This window comes from Marmota marmota, unplaced genomic scaffold (assembly GCF_001458135.2).
Source record: "Marmota marmota marmota unplaced genomic scaffold, marMar, whole genome shotgun sequence".
Classification (NCBI taxonomy): Eukaryota; Metazoa; Chordata; class Mammalia; order Rodentia; family Sciuridae; genus Marmota; species Marmota marmota.
The window spans coordinates 37,872,063-37,896,717 of NW_025999977.1; the positions used below are offsets into that span (position 1 = coordinate 37,872,063).

The window sequence follows — 24,655 nt, forward strand, 5'->3', positions numbered from 1 at the left end:
TTATTACATTGTAATTTTAGTAATTTTACTGAACACTTACTATGAGCTGGACACATTGAGCATTTTGCCTGCAAGATTCATTTTATCTCCTTTACAACAATCCAGTGCTGAAAGTGATTTTATTATTTCCCACATCAGTGCTAAGAAAGCTGGGGCTTGGTTCAGTCACTTGCACAAAGGTACCCTAGCTGGAAAATGGTGGAGTAAAAATCCAACCCCTGATTTTTCTGAAATTAAAGGTCTGGGTCCTAATCTACAGCATAATGTCATGGTTTTCCTCCTCCTTCCTCCTTCAGAGAACTTCAACACATTAATCAGGCAGTTACCTCACATCTTGGTTGAGAAGAGACGACACATCAGCAAAGAGAATATGCATATTTCAACTGTAAGGATCCACAGTACTGCTCACTTGATGTTTATGTAATTATCATGAATTTCAAATTAATGTCATCTGAATAAATGGGGTCACACATTAAAGAAACAAAACATGATCGTTAGGGTACTTTTGGGTTTTAAAATTTGATGATTCTATATACATAGCAAATTACAAGGAAATAAACAACTAAATAATTGAAGAAGGCTAGTTTTGATCAGGGCTGTTTTCAGTGGTCCGAAGCCATGGCCTTGCTAAGATGACATGGGCAAGGCCTCCACCTGTCCCCTCCTCTCTGACCTTGAGGCTCTAAAGCAAAAGCAGGAGTTATGCATTCCTGTAGCCACTTCTTTGAAGGAGGCATGGAGATAGTTGTCAGTGTGTTGATTCCTACTAATTAATTTTTAGGAGCTCTTCTGTTAATTTTTCCTAAAGTTCAAGGGTGTAATCCTTGAATATTGACCAATTAATTAAAAGTTACGCATGGGCCCATTAATCAAAATTCACATATTTACATTTCCATATTTCCAGGGGTGTGTGGCAGCCATTTCTTTGTACAAGGGACAAGAGTAAACTCTTCCTGTGTCATTCCTCAGAAATGAGGGTGGACCTAGGTCACATGGGCAGCAGCATTGTGCCTTAGCAGGAAGGACCCAAGATTCACACTGACTCAGATGTCTCTTAACCTATGAGTCCTGAGTATTCAGCTATAGAAAGGAAACAATGTTTCCATGGAGCAGCTGTGAAGATTAGGTAAGGTAAGGTACCCAGAAGGTCAAGATTCCTGTTCCCTGTGGGTTTATTCTGTAAATATTGAGCCCCTCTAGGTGCCAGGACCATGCCACACACCAGAATCCCAGAACTGTGGTCTTTACAGTGGAAAACATGACAAAACATATCTTTTCTGCCTGCAAGGAGCTCAGAGTCTAATGGAGAAGTTGGACCCCACCCCCCCCAAAAAAAGTCACAGATATGACAACTATATTGTTCACTTAAAAAGTTGTCAAGAGGGTAGATCTCATGTTAAGAGCTCTCACCACAATAAAATATATACATACATAAATTAGTATATTTAACCACAAAAGGTCTACATACATATCAATGAGTTATTAGTAATGCATTTAGAATATTTTCTGGTCCAGAGGATGTGCTATAGAAATGTGTGTTGAATAAAGAATACTTTCAAATATTAGGGCTTTATTCCAAGGGAATAACTGTGGGATGCACAAAGATTTTAATTGCAAAGTGTTTAACCCCAGGATTGTTCATCTGAAGTTGGAAATAACCTACATGTTTAACAGTGTATGATTAAGAAACTAAATTATATTAATCCATAAAGAACAGAATACAGGGAATATTAATGCAGATAGTTGGAACAGTGAAGGACAATTAAATTAAATCCATCAGTAAGGAGTGAGCTTTCTCAGCTTGTGCAGGGTGGAGGAGGCTGGGGAAGGAAGAACATTTCTGGCAGAGGAAACTGGAAGAGCAGGGGGCTAGGAGGTGGGAGGGGCTTAGGAAATCTGAAAGATATACCCCCAAGTGAGACAGAAGGCTTGAAGTAGAGCATGAAGCTGGACAGCCAGCAGGGCTTCCTCCTGCTGCATCCCCCAGGCCATCTGAAGGAGCCTGGGTTATATTCCAAGTTCCAGGGAGGTCTTTGCCGAGGTTGAAGCCAGTGGAGGACATGCTAAGAGGACTGCTCAGGGCTTATAGGGAGAGAGTAGATGGGGAGAGCTGAGGTAGGAGCCAGGAGGTGGCTGAGCAGCCTCTGTGAAGGCTCAGGGGAGAGATGATATGGTGGTGTGGCAGCAGTGGGGTGAGCACGTGGGTGGGTGGGTCAGCCTGGCATGCTGTTTGGAGTCAGAATCATTAAGATTTACTGATGGGTCGTGTATCCAGCTGAGAGAGGTAAAGGATTATTAAGGATGAAGCCTGGTTTTTCAGTTTGGGTATTAGGAGGGATCAAAGCGTCATTTGCTAAGATGAGAAAAGACTGGTTTGTGAGCAAGATTAGGGCTCACGTGGAGAAGAGAGGCGTGAGGCAGAGCAAGTGAGTACAGTAGAGGGAGTGAGTGAGCCAGAGCCAGGGAGCGCATATGCGCCGCTGCCTCTAGCCTTTATAAGGGCAGCAATCCCAATGAGGCGTATGCCGTCCTCATGACCCGATCATCTGCGGAAGGTACCGCCACCAGGTACCATTGCACTGGGGACTTAGGCTTCAGCATATGAATTTCGGGGGACACAAACATGCCATCTATAGAAGCTGACGAACATTCCCATTGGCTTGTGTACCATCAGGGGTTGTAAACGAATGACTTAGGAGAGGGGTAGATATTTGGAGAGAAAGAGTCTAGAACATTTGGAATTCTCTGCTGGGCAGACAGCTCCTCCAATTCTAATCCGTTCAGCTGGGGTTGAGAGCTCTATCCCAGAGCATGGAGAGACCTGCCCCAGGTCTCCAAATATATCAGTAGCAGCTGCCATTCCTTTAGCTCTGCTGGTGTGGCCTATCTTGGTGGATGATGATGGGTGGAGCTTCAGCCTGGGTTTTGAGTCTGGATGGTTTGGGGGAGGGCCCGCCACGTGGATTTCATTGCGAGGAAAAAGCTTGCTGTCTCCTCTCTGGTCAGCCACTGTCTGATGGTTACCTTGGGAAGGCTGTGATGCTATCAGCAGGTAAGAAGTATGGTTTATTGGTCCTCACTACCTTAGCTACCTTAGCCTGCCCCCTCCAAGGAGTTAAACTCGGTGCTATAGGTCATGGGATAAATGCTGCATATGGGGCTGCTGCTTACTCTAGCACAGGCTTCTATGGGAACTGAGGAGAGAAATCAATAAGAGTTTTCGTTCTGTTCTCTATCTTCCCCACAGGCAGATATGGTCAAAGCAAAGTAATAATAAGTAAAAGGTTCTCTTTGGGTTACAATGTACAAAGAGGCAGGTTCTGTGTCCCATTGTGCTGCTTACCACCTAGGTTTCTCTGAGAGTTCCTTGGACAACCTGACTCTTGGCCGGTCCGTCTGTAGAGCAGGAGAAATACGGACCTGCCCTGCTTTTCGCTCAGAGCTGCTTTAAGGATAGAAGGAGACAAGTGGGATGATGCTTTGGTGACACCGAGTGCCACAGAAATTAGGAGCACTTGTTTCCATTTGTTCAGAAGTTAGTTGTGGTGTGGAGGACAAATAACGGGAGCCACAGGGCCTAGGCCCATAGTTCTGAAGAGTGATCCTTAGACCCGCAGCAGCCGCACCTGGGAAGCAGAGAGAAACAGACTTTCAGGTCCTGTCCTAGACCTGCTGGAGCAGAAAGCCCCCTCCCCTCTGCTGGATTCTGATTCTGATTCACACCCAGGTTTGAGAACCACTGGAGTAGCCATTGGGAAAAGTGGTGCCTGAGGCAATCACTTTAATAAAACCTGAAAAATGATCAGAATTTTGCCAGGCAAAGAGTAGAGGAGCGTGGGGTGAAGGATGCTCTTCCAGAGGAAGGTCCTGGTGCAAGAGAGCTTGAACCTTTTGAGAGCTTGAAATAAATCCAGCGTGGGCCGAAGGAAAAAAGAGCAGGTGGAGAGGGGAAGGCGAAAACTGCCAGGTGTGAGGGCACTTTTAAACCAGGGGAAGGAGTGCAGTTTATGCCCAAGTCAATTGGAAGCCATTTAAGGGTTTCCAACCAGGGAAGGGCTTTTTCTGGTCAATAACATGCTATTGTAATTTTAAAACATTTCCTTACAATCCAATAAAGGCAGTTAATTGTCTTAATTAGAGCTTACACTCTAATGGGGGTGGAGGAGGCACAAAGGAACTGTCAGGCCAATCCTGGAACATATATTAAACCTTAGTTGTGTGTTTGGCCCTGGGTTAGGCAGGAAAAGGTGCCTTTCAAGGGATGAAGAGACTAGGTGAGAAGATAAGACCAAGGACACACAGGCCACTTGTGAGCGAAACCAAACATCTTCACTTTCAACTCCTAGCAGCCCAGGTTGGCTGTGGCAGGATTTCAGAGATAGGGTAGTGAAAGAAATATTGGCATTGTCACCAGAAGGCTTCCTGGAGGAGGAGAAGATGATATGGGAGAAAGCACTGGGGCAGAGATTAGCAAGGAGTTTCTCTGCATGGAGGGTGGGGTTGGGACTGGCTTCCCTTATAGGCTGGGAAGAGCATCCTGATCCCAGATTGTGTAACCAGGCCGCCAGAGAGGAAGCTCCTTAGTCCAGGCCGTGTGCCTCAGACTATCCTGACCCCAAATGAAGCCATCCTTGGGGTCATGGTCAAGGGCACTGCTAGGATGCCTCAAACAGGGTATTGGGGCTGTTTTGTGCAATTGTTGTTGACAATTCTCTTTTCAGTCTCTTCTCCCAGATTCTGGGAGTCCCTAGTGCAGACGATTTTGCACTTTTTTTTTTTTTTTAAGTTTTTTTGAAGAATCATCATCAACAAAAGTGCACAAATCCTAGGTGCAGAGCAAGAGCATTTTTCTAAATAAATGAAACCATCCATCCTGGGTCAGGAAGCAGGATAGTGCTCACACTTAGAAGCCCCTTACCTCTGCCGTTCCCCTCTGGGCACATCCCCCTCCCACAGGAATAGCTATCCTGACTTCTAAGGTGTTCTTGTACTTTATGGGGTCTTTGTCTCTGGATTCCCAGCATCCTTTATGACATCTCTCCATATTGTTGCCTGCAGTCATGGATTCTCCCTCTTCTTTGTTGTTGGTACCCCATTCTGTAAATTTTGTCAGTGTATTTTTCTGTCCTGTTGATGGGCAGCTAGATAGTTTTCAGCTCTCATTTCATTGGATTTTTAACTGTTGATTTGGGGTTTCCTTTACAGTTTGCTCAGATTCCCCTTATCACTAAATTCATTTCCTCTACAGCGTCTGCTGCTCTGTTGTCTGTGTTTGGCAAACAAATAGAAAAGAGTATTTAATAAAAAATTAACACTGAGATCAGAGGGGATGAGGGGGAGATCAATATCTGCACAAGGAAGCCACCTCTTCCTGCTCGCTCCTGTTCCCCTCCCTTCACACACCCCCATCCTTCTCCCTCTATCTCCTCCCTCTGCTCTCCTTCCCTCCTTCCCTAGAGAACCTAGGCTAAGGGTCTCTGGTACAGCCAGCTGAAAGGTGCTCGCAGCCAGGTACCAGCGAAGCTGGGCAAGGTAGATTGCTCTCAGGAGCCTGCGGAGGGCAGGAAATGTATCTTACTCATTTTTATAAATGGCCTGGTGTAGGCACTTGGTAAATGTTTCTTGAATGAATGAGTTTCTAATAAAATACAGCATACCATTGCCTGTGAATCTATGATGTGCCAGGTAGGCCCTGAGAGTGTGGTGTGGTATAAAATCCTCCTCTTGAGGACCTTTTGAAAAACACTTGGTGGACCACTTAGCCCCGTGCCAGGCCCCTTCTGGGCACTCTCCATCTCTTGCCTCCTGTGACTCTCACACAACCCTGGCAAGTACTCTTCTTACTCCCTGTGCAGATGGAGAAGCTGGGGCGTGGCTGGACGGAGTGCCCTCTCAGGTTCACAGTGAGTGCTGGAGGTAACACCCAAAGCCAGAAGTCAGGTTCTAGTCCATGCTCTCAACACCAGAGGACTCGGTGTGGCCTACCGGAAGGGCCATGAGCAGGCAGGGAGCCATCCCTATCCCCAGGGTGGCTGATGGGAAAGGCAAGGCAGCCTTTCAGGGGAGTTGTGGCTCCTGTGGAACCTTGAAGAAGGTGCTGCTGAGACAGATGGAGAATAGAGACAAGTCCCGTGAGATGAGGGACCATCTTGAGTCCCCTCCTGGGGGGCATGGCAGTGAGAAGGTGAGTGTTCCAGGGAGGATGCCCTGGATATGGGGATTCTGGGGAGAGCAGAGGCAGGTCCTGGTTGTACTAGAAATGGTAGCTCCAGGAACATACTGTAGCTGATCAACCCACCAAGTGCTGCCAAGATAGAAAGTTCACACCCCAGGACCTCTGCATCTTGGCTCCCCAGTGGCCAATCTCTGTGGCCCCAACTTGGACATTTCATGTGGGCCCAACCTCCCTCCCCAGCCAGTCTCTTAAGTCGGCTACTGACCATGGCCCGCAGGACATGGCCTTACATGGGGCCTTCACCCAGACCTTCAGAGCTATGCTGGCCTGGCCTTGCCCTCCTGGCACCCATTGCAGGGTCCAGCCCCAGGCAGCTTTTGGAGCCAGGACCTTCTGGGAGCTTCTTGCTTCCCACAGACTTTAGCTTAGCCTCCACTCTCTCTCACTGGGTAACCCTTGACAGAGCGCATATCCATTAACATTTATGACGGTTTAGAGGCTGCATATTAAAACACCATGCAGAAAGCCCTGCAGGCTGCAGAATCACTTTAGAATTCTCCAGCAGTTTAATAATTATCTTGAAGACAATATGGTTTGAAAGCCCACATCTGCGGGTATGTGTTTCTTCCTTTAAGTCTAGCTCCATTGTTCTCAAACTTGAAAAAAGCCTTTTCGAATAAGGTGGTCCACGTGCAGTTTCCAGGCAATTTGTGGGATTTTCAAGGACAGTTGGGAACCTCTGCAATTTTTTCTTTTTGGGTTGACTTTCAGCACTACTGAGGTGGTGGGGAAGAAAAGTCTCCTCCTGCCACCTCCCCTGCCCCCTCCCCCCGCCCAGTGGGACTAAAGCTCTCACACTCACTGCCCCTGGGTACCAGGGGTCCTGTCAGCTGCATATCCAGCCCCCAAAAGTGGCCAAGAGGAGATCTGGAAATCCCTGCCACTTGTGGAGGGATTTAAACCCACATGGGGTCTGAACTGAGCCTGCTCTTTTGGAACTGGGAAGATGTTCCTTGAGTTCTTTTTTACCTTCTCTCCTCCTCCTGTGGTCTTCCCCCCTCCCCTCCTACTTCTTACTCCTCCTCCCCTTCATCTTCTCTTTCTCCTTCCTCTTCCATTTCATCATTTTCTCCCCCTGCCCCACCCCATATTCTCATCACTGAGCACAGTGCCTGACATAACAGACAATCCTAGAAAGTTTGCTGTGCATAAATGAATACTATTCTTTGGCTTCAGAGGAATTTTTTCCCCCCAATCTGGTACACTTGGAACTAGATTGTCATGTTCACCTTTCTGTCTGTTTCACTATTCCCTGAAAGCACAAACTCAATTTAGGCTTTAGTGAAAAATGAAGAGCATTAGACCAACCTTTTAAAATTGCTTGGTCAGTGCTTCCTGCTTGCCTGTACTTCACTGCGCTGTCATCACCAGGTAATTATAACATTAAGTATGTACCTGATCAGCAAGTTGCTTGTAATTAAAATCCCCTATTGGTTTCCTAGCACCTTATAGCTACTGGAGCATTTGTTCATCTCCCTGGATGGCTGGCAAAGTTTCAGCTCAGCTCCAGTAGGGAGCAGCTGTCCAGAGGCCCAGGGTCAAGGTATCCCCCATCCATCCCCTCTCCCATCTTTCTCAATAGTATTTTTGCCAACTGTGTGGCGAGTAGCTCATCTGCCCACTTCTAGAAGAAGCGGCTACCTCCCCATAAATGGGTGTAGTGAAACCTTATTAGAGGGAGGGGGAAGCCCCTGCAAACAGAGCTGAACTAGGCTTGGAAACTCCTAAACCATGTCCAACTGCAGTGAGATTCCTCCTGTGCCTTTGCTAAAGTGGGGCCACCTGGCCACCCCATGTTTCTACACAGGGGAAATGACACAGGGAAATGAAACATAGTCTTGGTGGCAAGACTATGTTTACTCCTATTCTCTTCACATATATTTTCAAATTCTACAGTTCAGCCAGAGTTGAGTTCTGCAGCCAGGTAGATTTGCTTTCAAAAGCTGGGACAAATAATCTATCTCGGCTTCCTTTCCTCATCTGTAATGTGGAATGATAATAGAACCTCTCTTCCTAGATTCATATGAGGCTTAAGTGACACATATAAAGAGCTTTACATAGTTTCTGGCACTTAATAAACTCTCAATAAGTAGTAATTAGTACCTTACTATTAGTACTTCCTGATAACCATCCAGCAAGGAGGTTGCCTGTCTTTGGATAGCCTCCGGGGAAGATAGCATCCCTTCCTAGCAGCGTTGACCATCCTTCAAGGCCTGGGGAAAAGATGGGTCTTTATACAGCACTGGTGATAGTCTCTGCATCAAGGGATGTTCCTTTCTTTCCATGGGACCAAAGTTATAAGCAGCAACTCATTGAAAGCATTCTTTTGTTCACTTACATGCCTATTATGCGCTACGTCTAGATGAGAATCTCTTGTTCTTGTGGAGTGTACGTTCTAGAGGAAGGCAGACAATAAACAAGCATATTAATAAATGGACAAGGTGATTTTACATAGAGGTGAGTGTTGTGAAGAGTAGGTTAGGGCAGTGGAACAGTAGGTGGTTGGGGAGGGAGCTGCTGGAGCAGTCGGTGTGAACTGGCTGTGGGGCAAGATGGGAAGCAAGTGCATAGGGACAGGGCAAGAATGGCCCAGGGTGCTTAAAAAACAGGAGTCCAGAGTTTATTGCCTGGGAGAGGCCAATTCCAGGTGGGATCCAAGTGATTGGCAGGGGCTCAATCATGGGAGCCTGCAGATCACAAGGTGCCATATTCCCAAGTCTGAAATTTCATTTTTATAATTATGGGCTGAATGTTTGGTCCACACCATAAGCACTAAATATAACCTGGACCATTGGAGAAGTTTCCTCTAGGAGGCAGGATTTAACTTGAACCTAGAATGGGAAATAAAGTTTTGTCTTACGCTAAGGAGAGTGCCGGCAAGATCCAGAGCATAGATGCTTTTTAAGAGCAGTTTGGAGAGTCACATTTCCCCAAATCTGTCTTGCAGCACCAATGCTGGGAGACCCTCCTCAACCAAAGGATTGGGGAAAGTCTTTCAAAAGTTTGGAGAAAATTGTAACCTAGATTTAATTCTGAAGTTTAAGAAAAAATGGCATCAAATATGGGGTAACTCCTATAGGAAAGATAAGTTTTGTCTGTTAAGACCCAAAAGATCCCAAGCTTAATTGATCATGATACCTTGTTTATTTTAAGAACTCATATTAGCATCCCCCAGAATTAAAGTTCCAAGGAACAGCCTTTGGAAATCTCTGTTGAAGAGAAAGCTAGGGTTTGTATGGGCCTGAGGGGTCAGTAGCTCAGGCCCAGATCCTGGGTGAGTGATTTACCATGCTGATGATCCCCTCCAGCCACTTGGATAACACCCAGAATCAACTGCATCCTTTTGGCTCTGAGCCACTTGCTTGAGTCCCCTGTGAACCTCCTTGATCTCAAAGGACCCGCCACCTATGAGGAGGGTTGGAGCTATACCAGGGCTGGAGTGATGTGTTCTGAGCTCTACTCTTCTGCATCACATAATCTCCAACTTCGGGCTCTAATTTTCCTATTGATAGTGAGCTTGATTTGTCAATCACTGGAATGGCTCTGTTGTTCTTAGGCTCATGGATCTTAGAAGGGATCCTGGTGAGAAGTCATCCAGCCCACTCTCCCAATAAGATCCAGGACAATGGTTCTAACATGGGAAGATTATGGACCCCTTTTGGAATCTAATGACAGTGATGGACCTAAACCAGAGAAAAATCACAGATGGTTGGTTATTCCAGTAACATTTCACCTAGAGCATTGGAGGAGTGAGGAGTACAGGCCTTTCTGCAGCCATGGTACCACTTAATCCTTTCTTGGCTATCTATTTAAATTTTCTTCATTTACTCCTTTTGTTCTTGGGACAAGGTAAAAACATTCTTAAAAATGGTAAGACACAGCTTTGCATGATTTGTTCCTATTCCCCTCCTCCCCCTGTCTTGTTGGCACCACTGAGTCTCTCTGCCCCTGTTTGCTGCCAATCTAGTTGGGCTGAAACCCCTGGAGGGTTCTTGGGCTCACCATGCTCCTGCTTTCCTTGGGGACTTTGCATATGCTGTTCCCTCTTTATAAAATATCTCACTTCCCCTGTTACTCAGCTTCTCATCCTTCAGATGCAGCCCAGGGGTTTACTTCCTTAAGGAAGTTTCCTTGACCTTTGCCAGATCCTTTGTCAGATTACCCATCCTGTGTTCTCACAGCACTGTGGGTGTTCCTTTCAAAAGTATGTATCATGGTTGAAATTCCCCTCTCTGAGACCAACTATGAATTTCTGGCTTCCCCAGTTTCATAAAATCCGGGACTAGATCTTTGGTACCAAAACCTGTACTTTGTACACTGTAGGTGCCCAGCATGTGGGATGAGGGGATGATCTTTGGTCATGAGTGTTCACTATAGCTCAAGGCAACCCATTTCATGTTCCCAGGGCTTCTGGTTTTGATTAAGTGATCATCTACTGCTTGTATCCATTATACTGACAAATTATGGAAGGTTTTGTCCTTCTCTAAGTAAATCAATGACTGCTTCAGTCTTTGCAAACTATTGCCCAGGGCTCTACTGTACAAATTCCCTGTCATGGATTCATCTACAGGCAGGAACTTGTACCTCACTCTGCCCACCCTGAGGCTGTAGGGATACATGGTAACCACATCCATCACAGCCATTCTCATGCTCACGTCTACATTCCCTTCCCCTCCTTTCCCTTGTTCCTCCCTTTTCCCTAGCAGTTGTATAAGTACAGTCATGAGATGTTAAGAACACACACACACAGCTCTTGGAGGAAATTGTATGTGTATGTGTGTGCCTGGTGGGTGGTTATAAATTCGGGCATATTTTCATTACCAGTAATTCGAATTCGGGGTGAAACCAACTCTGCCTGATGGTGGTGGCACCAAGACCCTTTCTAGCAAGTGAGATCCTTCACCCTTCTGCACTCCACCCCCTTCGTCAACACAGCCTCAAAATCTCAGCGTTATTCAAGTCTCAAGCCCCAATGTCTTTCTTACCCAATTGCTCCTACCTGTTCAGCCTGCTTCTGCCACTTGATCAGACTGTCCTGGGACTTCACACTGCAAGAACCTCCCACCCTCATTAGCGGTGGGAAGCTAGAGGCCTTCCCATTCATTTCCTATGTCTTTGCTGCTAGGACATTTGCCCAAGCTTCCCACTTCCCTTGGCAGCCTGCCGCCCAAATATCTAAGGACTTTGAGCTCTAGTTCCCCCAGATGCAGCTCACTAACCTCTGCTTGCAAGAGAGAAATGTGGATGGTAGTAGGTATAAAAAGGGAAGTTTTCATAACAACAGGATCTTATAGCACACCACTCCTGTTGTTGAGACCCCATGTTTCTATACAGCACTTGGTGAAGCTACTCTGATAAAAATGAGCCCGAATTGCTCAGGACTTCCTCACTGTCCTCCCTTCTCCCATGGTAGGTCCCAATGTGTGATTCATGCCTGGAGGATGGTAGTAATCTGTTTTGCTGTCAACAATTTCCAGAGTTCTGACTGCCCCTAACCACAACTAACATAGGAGCTTGAGTGTCGGGCCTTGCAGAGTGGAGTGATAACTCGTGTACTAGGCAAGAAGGTCCAATGTCAAGTAAGAGGAACAGATATGTTGATGTAGATGTGTGACCTGGTAGAGCCCTAGAAATGTGGTCAAGGAGCCCCTGGAACACCCCCCTATTCAGATTTACTTCCCACTTCCTGCTTTCTCTGAGGTACGATGTTGGGGACCTTATGGAGTTCCTGAGGTATCCTTCCAAGGACTCCCTTATTGTTCCAGTTAACTCAAAGGAATCTCTCTGCTCACTGCAACTGTAGGAACCTAACTGGAATCTCTCCTAAGGTCTCTAATATTTTATTTTTAACATAAGTAAAACATGACAGATGTATTTATGACTATCATGTGACAGACTCCTTCAGGCAGGTTCTAATTCCCTGGTCAGCTCTCTAACTTCTGATAATTTACTGGGATAAAGAGAGGAAAGGAGAACAATGAGGAGGGGGTGCTAGGGAGGGGGGGATAATTTTGGGAGGTGACCTGCATTACCTATACATCCTCACTCTACACTGTGGCTGGGTAAGAGTAGAGGACAAGGTGGTAGAAATTGGGAAAAATGTGAAGGAACAGTTACTGGCTGGGCTTTTCATGAAGAAAGGCCAGATAAACATTTGATTCAGAGCAGAGTTTTGTTCTTGGATTAACTAGTTTTGATGGCTATTTTTGGAAGCTGAGAAAATGGGAGTTTATTTCCCTACCGACTCTGCCTGTTTCAATTTGGCAAACAGATTTCTTCACCCCCGTTTGTGCTTCAGATGACACTGCAAGGAGCAGCCCTGGCTGCTGTTCAGTACAAATGCCAAGGGCTCAGCACAGCCACCCGCAGAAGTGGCATGCCATTACCCACAGGGCCAATAGAGGGCGCCCGAGAACACTGAGCAAAACTTGGTGGCAGTCACTACAGGGAGGTTCAAGTATAATGGCAACGGTTATAATGGCTATTTCATATATGAACAGGTAGAACTGGATGTGTATGACAAAGGTGTAAACAGAGAAGAACCTGCCATGAATGCAATAGAATAAGTTGCTGTGTGGAGGAGGCTTGGATTAGATTAGCTTTAAGGTCTCTTCACGACAGAAACCAGCGTACTACATTGAAATAGTTCTTCTGGAATTAGTTGTGAGAGCTTTACAAAACACTGGTATGCTGGATATGCTTAAGTTTTGAGTCTGTTTACTATTTTTTGGAAAAATTTGACTAATATCTTTAGATATCAGTTTACCTATTAAAAAGTGATGGGTGATAATTGGGTAGTGGAATCTAAGCCCTTTTAAGCTACCACCTTCTACTAGTAAAACTTACAGCAACTATGTTCAGGAAAAGTCTGACAACACGGATCACTAAAAAGGAAGAGAGTTCATCTTGTCCTTCAATTTTGTCCTAACAAAATGGTTTTATTATACATTTAGAGTGAGGGTCAACAGGGAGTGCATTCTGATGACCGATGAGTTAAGACAGTATGGTGTAGGTGAAAGAGAGCAGTCAGTGTAGGTGCAAGACTTAGATTGAAACCTTAATATTATTTACTAGCCAATCACTTTACTTCTGTGAGTCTATTTTTTAATAACATTGGGATAATCCAAATGCCTACCATACTCCAAAGTGTGAAGGTCAGATAAGGTAATGCAATGGAAGTGCTTTGCATAATACAACGTGTTCAGCTACTAATAGATATAATAATGGTTCAAATTTTAGTGACACAGTATGTGTAAATGGCTTGAGTTCTTTCTTTAATTGAAGTTTCCATATTGTGGGAATAGTTTTTCTTGTAAACTTTAAACAAACAAAATAAATTAGAAGAAATAAAAGTACTCCTGATGGACTGGAGTTGTAGCTCAGTGGTAGAGCACTTGCCTTGCAAGTGTGAGACACTGGGTTCAATCCTAGTACTACATAAAAACAAATAAAGGCATTGAGTCTATATACAACTAAAAACAAATACTCCTGAGATGCAATGGGAAATGAATTAATTTGCAAATCTTAGAAGGTTGTTCAAGAGATAAGCAAAACCAAGTGGTTTCTAGCCAATATTGATACTATTTTGAAATAGGAACTAAGCTTTGTCTTGATCATTTATTCTTCCATCTGTTGCTCAAAGGTCTAGGAGCAGAAATCTTGGAATTGGGGAAAGAACTAGAATCTTGGGATGGGATTGTCTGTCTATCCATGTCTTCAAGCATATTTTGACATCTGCCTATTTGCCAGATGCCAGGTCAAATGCAGGAGGTAATAAAAGATGTGCAGGACATCCTCCCTCCCTTTAAGGAGTGCTAAATATTCTGCCTGTCACATAGTAAGTGATGTAAAAGGTAGAGCTGGTGATTTTTGTTTTGCTTATTAAATGAGACACGTGTTGAGGAGGCACTATATCAGTGGTTAGGAATAAAAGCAATGGAGTCAGCCTTAAAGTCTAACCTGAAATCTAAGTGTACTAGCTCTGTCTTGAGCACATCACTGACTTCTCTAAACCTTAGTCGTCATCTCCTATAGTTTGTATGAATGCCGTCTATTGGAAGAGTGACTGTAAGGAGAAATGGGCTGGTGTGTGTGTGAAGTCCTGCACACTGAGGAGCTCATGGTAAGCTCAGGGTCATTATTGCATTGGCTCATTGTCATGACTGTAGACATCTTTTATTACTTCCTGCATTTGACCTGGCATCTGGCAAATGGGCAAATGTCAAAATATGATTGAAGACAAGGATAGGCAGACAATCCCATGATGCCAAGTCAACTGCATTTCACAGGAGAGGCACCAAGGGCTGTGGAAGTTCAGAGGGAGCACTCAGCAAAGGCTTTGTAGGGAAAGACCTTTGGGCCACTTCGAAAGTGAGAGAATTTACCTTTGGCAGAGAGGAGGGGAAGGTCATTCCAGAGGGACACAAGCAAAAGAGGGAAACGGAAGAGGATGTGGCCAGTTCTGGGAATGGGGAGACTACCATTTTACCACGAACAAAAAGCTCATGTTGTGATCTACTTAATGTATTCATTCTGACTTTGAAATTTCCATACAGATATCTTGCCATGTCTCTCTGTAGGAAATTGCCTCAATTATCCTAATGCTTTGCTGGTCTGAATTGGAAGGCAGTTATGTGAAATCTTAAAGATTATGAAATTGGTTTTCTGGAATTCTCAGCTACTCTTCTTCTACTTTTCCATCTCATTGGAGCCTCTCACCCGGCCCTGTCACCCAGGATCTCTATGTGCTTAAAGAAAAATCTTCATTTTTCTCATAATGAAACTAATATTTGTTTGTTGACGAGAAATTAGAACTCAAAAGAAAAATCTATCTCCTGTGACCCCTACTATATTTGACCCCAGCCATTCCTCCCTAAAAACATATCCTTAGGAAAGAAACTGATAGATGAATTCACACTAAAGTGGCATAGTTCTCAATGTGGCCTCATTTAAGAATTCTTTGCCATTTTCTAGGCATACAAGTTCAGGGTAAATGAGAGTTACCAGTGGAGTGTCGGTCATCATCAGGGAAGTCATTTGGGGTTGCAAAAGTGATACATGCATATTTTTATTGATATCAGGTTCAGAGTTTTTTATAACTGAGTTAAAAATAATTAATATACCATGGAAAACACAAATCTTTTGTGTACAGCTGTATGAGTTTGAGCAATTGCATGTACCTGTAAAACCCTCCTTCCTGTCAAGCTGTATAATATTTCTATAACCACAGAAAGAGTTCTAATGCCCCCTACCAGAAATCCTCTCTTACAGAGGCAACTGCTGTTCTTTCACCACAGGCTCCAATTGGAGTAGTATAGTACAATCTTTTTGTGTCTGACTTCTTCACTGAAGAAGGTTCCTACATGTTATAGGGACTGTAGTCTGTTCCTATTTATTGCTGGATAGTATTCCATTGTATGAGTAGCATGCTAGTTTATCATACATCCATTGATGGAAAGTGGGGTATTCCTGGTTTGTAGCTATTATGAATAAAGTTGCTATGAACATTTCTGTTAAACCATTTATTGTTCTAACACTTATTATGACATTTCTTGATATAGCCATCTTTGTAATATGCTTAGGTTCTATGCTGAGCTTCCGAGACCTATAGATTTGTATTTTTTAATCAAATTCTGGGAAATTTTCAATATTATTCCTTCAAAATATTTTTAGACTTGGCATAACTTGTTGCATTGATTAATATTTTCCCCTGGGTCACTGTGCCTCTGTTCACTACTTTTCTTTTTTTAAAAAATGTTTGGCCTGTTTCTGTCTGTAGTTTGTTTAGTTCCTTTGCCTGTTCTTCAAGGTCACTGATTTTTTTTTTTTCCTTTTGCGGTGTCTTCTAAGGTTAAGTCTATCCAGGGAATTTTAAATTTCAGATAATATATTTCTCTGTTCAAGAACTGCAGTTTGATTTTTTTTTACCATTTTTTTTCTTTTGCGATTCCTGCCTTGTTTCCTCGTTATGTTCATTTTTCCCTTAAATTATTTGAATGTATTTGTTATCCAAAATAATTGATTACTAATTTATTCTTTTTTAAAAAAAAATCATTTCTGCTTTTCTTCTATAACCTGACTCTTCTCTTGGCAATGGATCACATTTTCTTGCTTCTTTGCCTATCTGGCAATTTAAAAATGTAGCTGGGACATGATTGATACTACATTATTGACTGCCTGGATTTTGTTGTCTTCCTTAATAGGTAGGTGAATTTTGTTCTGTTGGCGATTCCTTTATTTGTGAATCAATTTGATCTTTTGGAGACTTTTCTTTAAGCTTTGTTAGGGATGCTCAAAGGCAGTCTTTAATCTAGGACTAGCTTAGGTCTACTCCTAAACATGGACTTTCTAGAGTTCATACCATATTTATTGAAGATTTTCTTCTGTGGTTGGAAAGAACACTGTCTCCCAGTCCTGTGCAATCTGCAGTAGATTGGAATACAGTCTAGAATGGGTACAGGAACAGTTATCCTCTGATCATTTTTCTTTCCCTGGTAGATATTTTCTCAGCCCTGTGAAGTCTTTCCCTGCACATGTACAGGAGAGTATTCATCCAAAGTCTCCAGGGAACTCCTGTACAGATCTGTGGATCTCCTCCTTAGTACACTTTCCTTCCTTCTGGTATCATATCCCCAAATTCCAGGTACCACAGTGGATTTAAACCCAAGGATCTCTCTCCTGTCCTCAGTAAAATCATGTTTTGGCTTCCTGTTTTGCCACGATCCATCAAGTATCCCCAGAGAGAAAACTGGTCCATTGCATGGCTTACCTTGTCGACTTCTCTTTTCTCAGGGGCTGTGGTCTTTTGCTGCCTGCTCTCAAATGTCTTATAGCAGTTATTTCATACATATTTTTCAAGTTTTATAAATGTTCACACTAGCACATATAGTTCTGCAGACCAGTTAGACTTGTATCTTGACCAAATTAGAAGACCATATGAAGTGGTTCTATTAGTTCATTTGTCTCATGGAGAAGCCAAAGCATGGATCACGGATGATATATCATCTCCACATTTCCAACCCATGAGAATGCTAGGATAATGAGAACATTTTTCAGCTCCTGTTTTCCCCAGCCAACCACCTAGTCTCTGGAAGAAAGTATCGAAAGGAGGTTGTAGAAATAAATTGATATTCATGGAGCCAGAGGCAAGTGATCTCAGGGTTCTAGGCTCTGATTTCTCGCAGCTCTCATTAACAAATTATTTTCTTATTCTGGGTCCAAGATACTTTTGAATGTTCTTCTGGGTTTGTGGGACCACCAAACTAACTCTGGCTAGTGAGTTGAGAGCAGAGGTGCTGTGTGTCAATTCTGCATTAACACTTACTGATGACAGGGCCTTCTAGTCTTTTCTTTCTTTTGTTTTTTTTAAAAAATATTTTGTTTTTTCTTTTTTTGAATTTATTGGTTCTTTTCAGTTGTACATGATAGCAGAATTCACTGTGATATAATTTTATAAGCATGGAATATCTTATTCTAGTCCCATTCTTGTGGATATATATACAATGGTGGGATTCACCAGGAATCACATGGGAAAATTATGTCAGATTCATTCCACTGTCTTTCCTTTGCTTATCCCCCTCCCCTCCATTCCCCATGGCCTAATCTTCCACACTTCTATTCTTCCCACCCCTTCCCTTATTGTGGGTTAGTTTTCACATATCACAGACAACATTTAACCTTTGGTTTTTTGGAACTGGCTCACTTAACATGACAGTCTCCAGATTCATTCATTTACTGGTAAATATCATAAAACTACTTTCTTTATGGCTGAGTTATATTCCATTTTGTATACAAACCACATATTCTTTATCCATTCATCTATTGAAGGGCACCTAGGTTGGTTCCATAGCTTAATTATTATATAAACATTGATGTGGCTGTGTCACTGTAATATGCTGATTTTTAGTCCTTTGGGTATAGACTGAAGAGTGGGATAACTGGATCAAATGGTGGTTCTATTCCAAGTTTTCTGAGGACTCCATATTGCTTTCCAGAGTGTTTGCACCAATTTAAAGTCCCACCAGCAATGAGTGAGTGTACCTTTTCCCCCCAACATCCTTGCCAACATTTGTGGTTGCTTAATTCTTCATGATTGCCATTATCAATTGACTGGAGTGAGATGGACTCTCGATGTAGTTTTAATTTGCGTTTCTCTAATTGCTAGAGATGTTGAACAATTTTCATATATTTGTTGACCATTTGTATTTTTTCTTCTGTGAAGTATCTGTTCAATTCCTTTGCCCATTTATTGTGTTATTTGTTTATTTTTTCATGTTAAGCTTTTTGAGTTCTTTATATATTCTGGAAATTAATCCTCTGAGGTGAGGTAGCATGGATTTTTCTCACATTCTGTAGATTCTCTCTTCATTGCTTTTGTTTCCTTTGCTGTGAAGAAGCTCTTTTTTTTTTAATGCCATTCCATTTATTATTGATTTTATTCTTGTACTTTAGTGATCTTATTAAGGAAGTCCATTCCTGAGCCAAAATGTTGGAGTGTTGAGCCTGCCTATTATTCTAGTATGTGCAGGGTTTCTGGTCTAATACCTATTTCCTTGATACACTTCAAGTTGAGTTTTATGCAGGATGAGATATAGGGGTCCAGTTTCATTCTACTACATACGGTTTTCCAGTTTTCTCAGCACCATTTGTTGAAGGAGGCTATCTTTCTTCCAATGTATGTTATTGGTGACTTTGTCTAATATGAGGTGACTGTATTTTTGTGGGTTTCTCTGTGTCTTCTATTCTCTTCTGTTGGGTATTCTCGTCTGTTTCGGTGCCAATACCATGCTGTTTCTGTTACAACATCTCTATTTTATAATTTGGGGTCTGATATGGTGATGTCTCCTGCTTTGGTTTTCTCACTTAGGATTGCTTTGGCTATTCTGGGCCTCTTGTTTTTCCAGATGAATTTCATGTGTGCTTTTTTCTATTTCCATGAAACACACTGGAATTTTGATGGGAATTGCTTTGAATCTGTGTAGTGCTTTGGTAGTATGGCTATTTTGACAATATCAATTCTGCCTATCTAAAAACATGGCAGGACTTTCCATCTTCTAAGGTCTTCCTTAATTTCTTTCTTCAGTGTTCTGTAATTTTCATTGTATAGGTCTGTTAGATTGATTTCCAAGCTTGAGGCTATTGTGAATGGGATGGTTTTCCTAATTTGTCTTATAGCTGATTCATCATTGGAGTCTAGAAATGCAAATGACTTATGAGTGTTAATTTTTGTTTCCTGCTACATTGCTGAATTCATTTATGATGTCTAGAAGTTCTCTGGTGGAGTTTTTTGGGGCCTTCCAGTCTATTCATTTTGTCATGATGATTGGCAGTGTTCAAGATGGTAACTCCATCATCCTAGGTCCGAGTAAGGTGAGCAGAGACTCCTTCCCAACTTTAGGTGGGCAGATAATAAATAGTCCTCTGTTTTTAGTCCATTGAGATTGGGGGACAGGGTGTTTTCACAGTATATCAGCTTATCCTGAATGAGATACAGATGATCTTGACACAAGTTGATCATTGTAGGTGGATTCCCCAGATGCAGACCCTGAGATGAGAATTAGGGAACAAGTGGTCTATTACAGGCCTGTCCCCAGGGGAGGATTCTAAGGGAGTGCAGGGATGCTAAGGGAAGAAGCTAATTTCAAGTGTAGTCTCAGGCAAATTTCCCACAGGCTGCAGCCTGATCTTGCAAGGGAACCTTACAACACAAGTTGTATCTTGTGTTGTGCAACTCAAGGTAAAGGAGCGGGGCTTTCTTATGCCTGCACACAGCCAGGGTTGAGGACCAGAGGCCCTGAACTCTCAGAATCGGCACAGGGCCATACAGAGGATCTAGGTGAAGCACCAGTGTGGTCCACTACTGTGATCACAATGGCAGAGGAAAAAAAATCTGTACCTTCATTTTCAGTTCTGTGTAATGGGAAGACCCATAATTCCTTAGTAAGAATGGCTTTGGGGGTAAAGGTGCTATAATGTTATCATCTGAGGATAGAAATGCTGGTGGTTGTAGTTTCAGAAGGAAAGGCCTTTTCTCCCTAGGTCCTTATATCTTAACTGTTATTGATGCTCTGTAGTCTAGCCACTGACTTGCACCCCCAAACTTTCCCATTTTCTCCTTTTTCAACCTCCGAATCAACTTAGAGCAACAGAGAACTTTAAAATTTGCCTTCAATTCTTGTTATTTATTATTTGCTGGCAGCCAGCAGGGTGCTCAGACCCCGTTTGCTATACAAGAAGACATGGATCAAAATTGCTTGTTTCCTTGTCACGGTTTGATTTACCCACTCACCAGCCCCGCCTGAGTGATGCTAGTAGCCTCCTGATTTGGCTTAGATTGCAGGGCTTTGGGGAGCTTATCTAATGGGTGGCTTTCTTTACTATGAGAGCTGAGTGAGTTACACTGCCTTTGTGCTCTTTTGAAAGGTAAAGTAAATGGAATTTTGCCTGCCATGAGTTGAAGTTGTATACTTCTTTTGCTGCAATTGATGGTACCGTTTGTACTAAAGGTAGACAGGAAACTCCGGTTTTTATGTTTTCGTGAAAGGTAGAAAAACCTTAATTAGCTTCAGTAAAGTTGTTAAGGACCAACTTCTAATTAGGGAGCATAGAATCATACCTATTTTTCTTTCCCTTTTTAAATTTAATTTGGTGTGTTGTGTGTGCTGTGTGTGTGGTGTGTGTGTGTGTGTGTGTGTGTGTGTGTGTGTGATCTCCCCCTATTCACATCCCTTTCTTTGATGCTTTTGGACAAAGTATTTCCTGTGACAATCTCACTTCTTCATCTTGATTTTTCAATGATAGATTGTCCTTTCTATTAGAAATATTGTCTACATAAACTTCCCTACTAACTTTGGAAAACATTTGCTATCTCCTTCCACCCGGTCTAATAATTACATGCTAGCAACACCCTAATTGTCAATCCTTACCCTAGAATTTTCTGCCTCCAGCTCTGTCAACCCGTTTACCCCTATAACCTGTCAAATCAGATGAGAAAAGTAAAGACATTGGCTATTTGGTATTGTGTCAAGTCCACAGATCTTGGTTAACTCAGCTGAATTTTTCCCTTTTTGACTAATTTAGTAAGCACCATGTAGACTGTAAATATATGTGTGTTTGGCCCTTTCAGGCATAAAGAAGCATTCTCAATTTTTTTCCAAACATTGGTTGAGAAGTCAGTAATTTTTTGACCTTACCAGAATGCATGACCTCGTGGGGTGCATTAGGTATTCTGGACCTAATGTCATCAGCATACTTTATATCTTAGGATGATTTTAATAATATATCAAACGTTTGGTCCTTTGCAGTTTATAAAAGGCTTTTGTATGCCTGTCCCCATTTTATCCACCTAACCACAAGTCCTGTTGACTTTGTAATATGAAATCATATTTCCTGGCTTGAGAAAAATGAGGGCTGGTTGGCCTGGAGAGCATAGCTGATATTGCTAATGACAAAATCTACCAGAGGTCTCCAGAAACCATGAAATTAAGCTTTCAAGGACAGTGGCATCCAAACATTCCAGAGCTGGTATTGTGAGTTGTGCTTGTCATTGTTTGAGGAAAGAGATTCTATGTGCTTAAGATGCTGCTCAAGGAGACGTGGAGTAGACCTGGGTTCCAATCCTGAGTTGGCCATTTCTTAACCTATCTTAGCTTGGGTGAATCCTGCATCTTTGAATCTGTTTTCTCATTTATAAAAAAGGGGTTAAGTGCCTAGGACACACAGCATTGCCATGAAGATCAAGTTTAACAGTGCACGTGGAGCAAATGCTGTACGCCTGGCACATAAGAAGTGCTCAATAAAAGGCAACTATTTATACAGAGTGATCCTTCCTAATAGGATCCTTCATTATGTTTAACTTCAGTCTCTTTTAAGGAGCTTAGAATAGGGAAAACAGATGTCTTTGAATTCTTCAACCCAACCAGTGGAAATTCATACAGCAGAGCCTGGAAGACCATTATGTGCAAAGACTGTCCTGATAACATGAAGGCAGCCAGATTTTCTTTTTTTGTCTAGTGTCTTTCAGATCCAGGCCCAAGCCTCCAGGAGGCTGTATTATTGATGTGGAGTTGATTCTTACACAGGTGCTGTGGGGGGGTGATAGAGGAAGAAAAAAAGAGGCAGGGTTACAGTACAGCCTTTTCCTTATTCTTTCAATCAGATGCCTCTAGATTCCAACAGAGGAGAAGAGAATCGGGGGCCTGATGCTCACTGGCCTCCTGAGCATGGGGACATCTAGATAGCTGGAACCTAGAGGTCTTGTCCTCTAACAAATCTGTCTTCTGCAGGGTGACTCTACATCCCTGCACCACGTGCCCCCTGGGCTCGCCCTCCACCCGCTTTTTGCTATGCTCCCTGCCTTTCTTAAACGTGCTCTTCCTTGTCAAGTCAATTCCTACATATTCTGAGAGCTGAGTTCAACTGCTGCTTTCTCAGAGAAGGAGGCCTCTCCCGACCTCCCAGATACAACAGCTGCCCCCAATTGCTCTCGGAGTAAAGTGACAATTTGACATGTATTTCTGTGCTTGCATGTTTCATGTCCACTAGACTTTGAGGTCTATGGAGGTAAGTACTGCCTTACTCAGAGCCTGGAACATAGTAGATACTCTGAGTATTTGTTAGCTGCATAGATAGATGAGTGGATATTAGGAAGCAGGCAAAATAGTCGTATTTGTAGGTAGTGAAAAATGCAGTGCACTTGTATAAGTCCTGCTGGGCACACGTGCATTCTGCATATCCTACTCCCAATGACAAACCATGTTAGGCTTCCTGGTGCATTCTGCATATCCTACTCCCAACGACAAACCATGTTAGGCTTCCTGGTTATTGTTGGTTGGTTTTCCTCTTTGAGAGACCTACTACTTCTTTTCACCTTGGTGCCCTGGGTCTGACATACTGGACTCTGCTTCATGGACACACCTTTGCTCATGAGACCTCTTGTCATACACCAGTGTGATGGCACTCCCACTCCCAGATTTCTGAAACCGCCATCTGCTTGCCTGATGTTCATGCTTTCTAGGTCTTCCACCCTCTCCTTTCTTGAATCTCCAGGAGAGTTATGTGGATTTGGTATCTGAACATTCTGGATTCCAATACAGGCTCTCCAGGATATTGAATAAGAGGTCCTCTGTTATCATCCCTTCCTTGTTTGTTTCCACTTAGATGATGATACAGATAAGAGACTCTACCTCCCGGTGTCATAGTGGTGACTCCCCACCTTTTTTTTTAAAAAATTCCTTTCCTATTGCTAGAGGTTCTTCATAAACTTAAGTACACTGAGATCTTTGAATGATAACACCTTACTCAGAGTTGTGAAACTCCAGCTTTTCTAACATTCTCAGAATTAAGCATGCAATGAAAATGGTTAGCCTATTCACAAGATATCGGCCATTAACCCAGACAGATGCTCACAAATAATGCCTTGCACTCACTGTATAATAATGAGTGCTATTAAATATGAATGACCTCATTTGTCCTCCTGGCATGCATGTCCCATAGAGAGTGACACATATATATATCACCATTTAGCATCTGGGGGAACCATACCCTGGACAGGTTAAGTGATTTTTTTTTTTTTATCAACTCCCAAGGCTAACTACTAAGTATCGAACCTTGAGAAGGCATTGCATTTGGCGGTCTTATGGCATAAAAGCTATAAATTAGACTGAGGATAGGATGAAAATCCCAAATATGGGGAATGATCTGGGCTAGCATTTGGGGGCTGGGTCAGAACAGAATGCAACATGAACAGTAGAAACAGAGGAACGGATCAGGAACTAGGAGATCTGCCTGTGGTGGCACTGTCATGCCAAAGGGGAAGGAGGAAGAATCTGGGAAGCATACCTCTCACAGTTGAGTACATATATGGATCTCCTGGGGATCTAGTTCAAATGTCAATCCTGATTCAGGAGGTGAGAGGTGAAGCCTGGGTCTCATTCTAATGTGATGCTGATGCTATGGGTTCTGAATCACCCTGAATAGCATGGGTCTTAGGAGCCCTGGGATGGGGTTGGAGAAGACCTTACACCAGCAGGGCCCCCTCCTACCTGAAGTCTCTTGTTGAAGCCCCAGATCCCTCAATGGGGTCTTCTTGAATCTTAGAACTGGGAATGTAATGACTGTGACTAGTTCTAGAAATACATCAGTAATTTTTCTCCTAGATTACATTAGCAACCACCCTACTTTTTGAAGACTAGGAATTTTCCCCCCTGCAGTAATTAGTTCAGTTAAAAGCGGGAAGAAGTCTGTTGTTGGTGTCTTTGTGAAGGACAAAGTGGGTATTTGTTCACAGCATTGGGGGGAAAAAGATTGAAAATAAGTTTTCCTGAAGGTATTTACAGCCAAGAGCTCCACTAAAACATCGACTTCATGTTGAATAGAAGGGGTGATAGGCTACACAAACACTCCATCTTCAGCAAGCCAGAG

The 24,655-nt window shown here is 43.0% G+C and overlaps 1 protein-coding gene across 1 annotated transcript in view; it reads left to right on the forward strand.

The window, feature by feature from the left end:
• Positions 1-24,655, forward strand: part of Alk (ALK receptor tyrosine kinase) — a 647,823-nt gene that overhangs the window by 62,682 nt on the left and 560,486 nt on the right. The gene's annotated exons all lie outside the window — the stretch shown is intronic.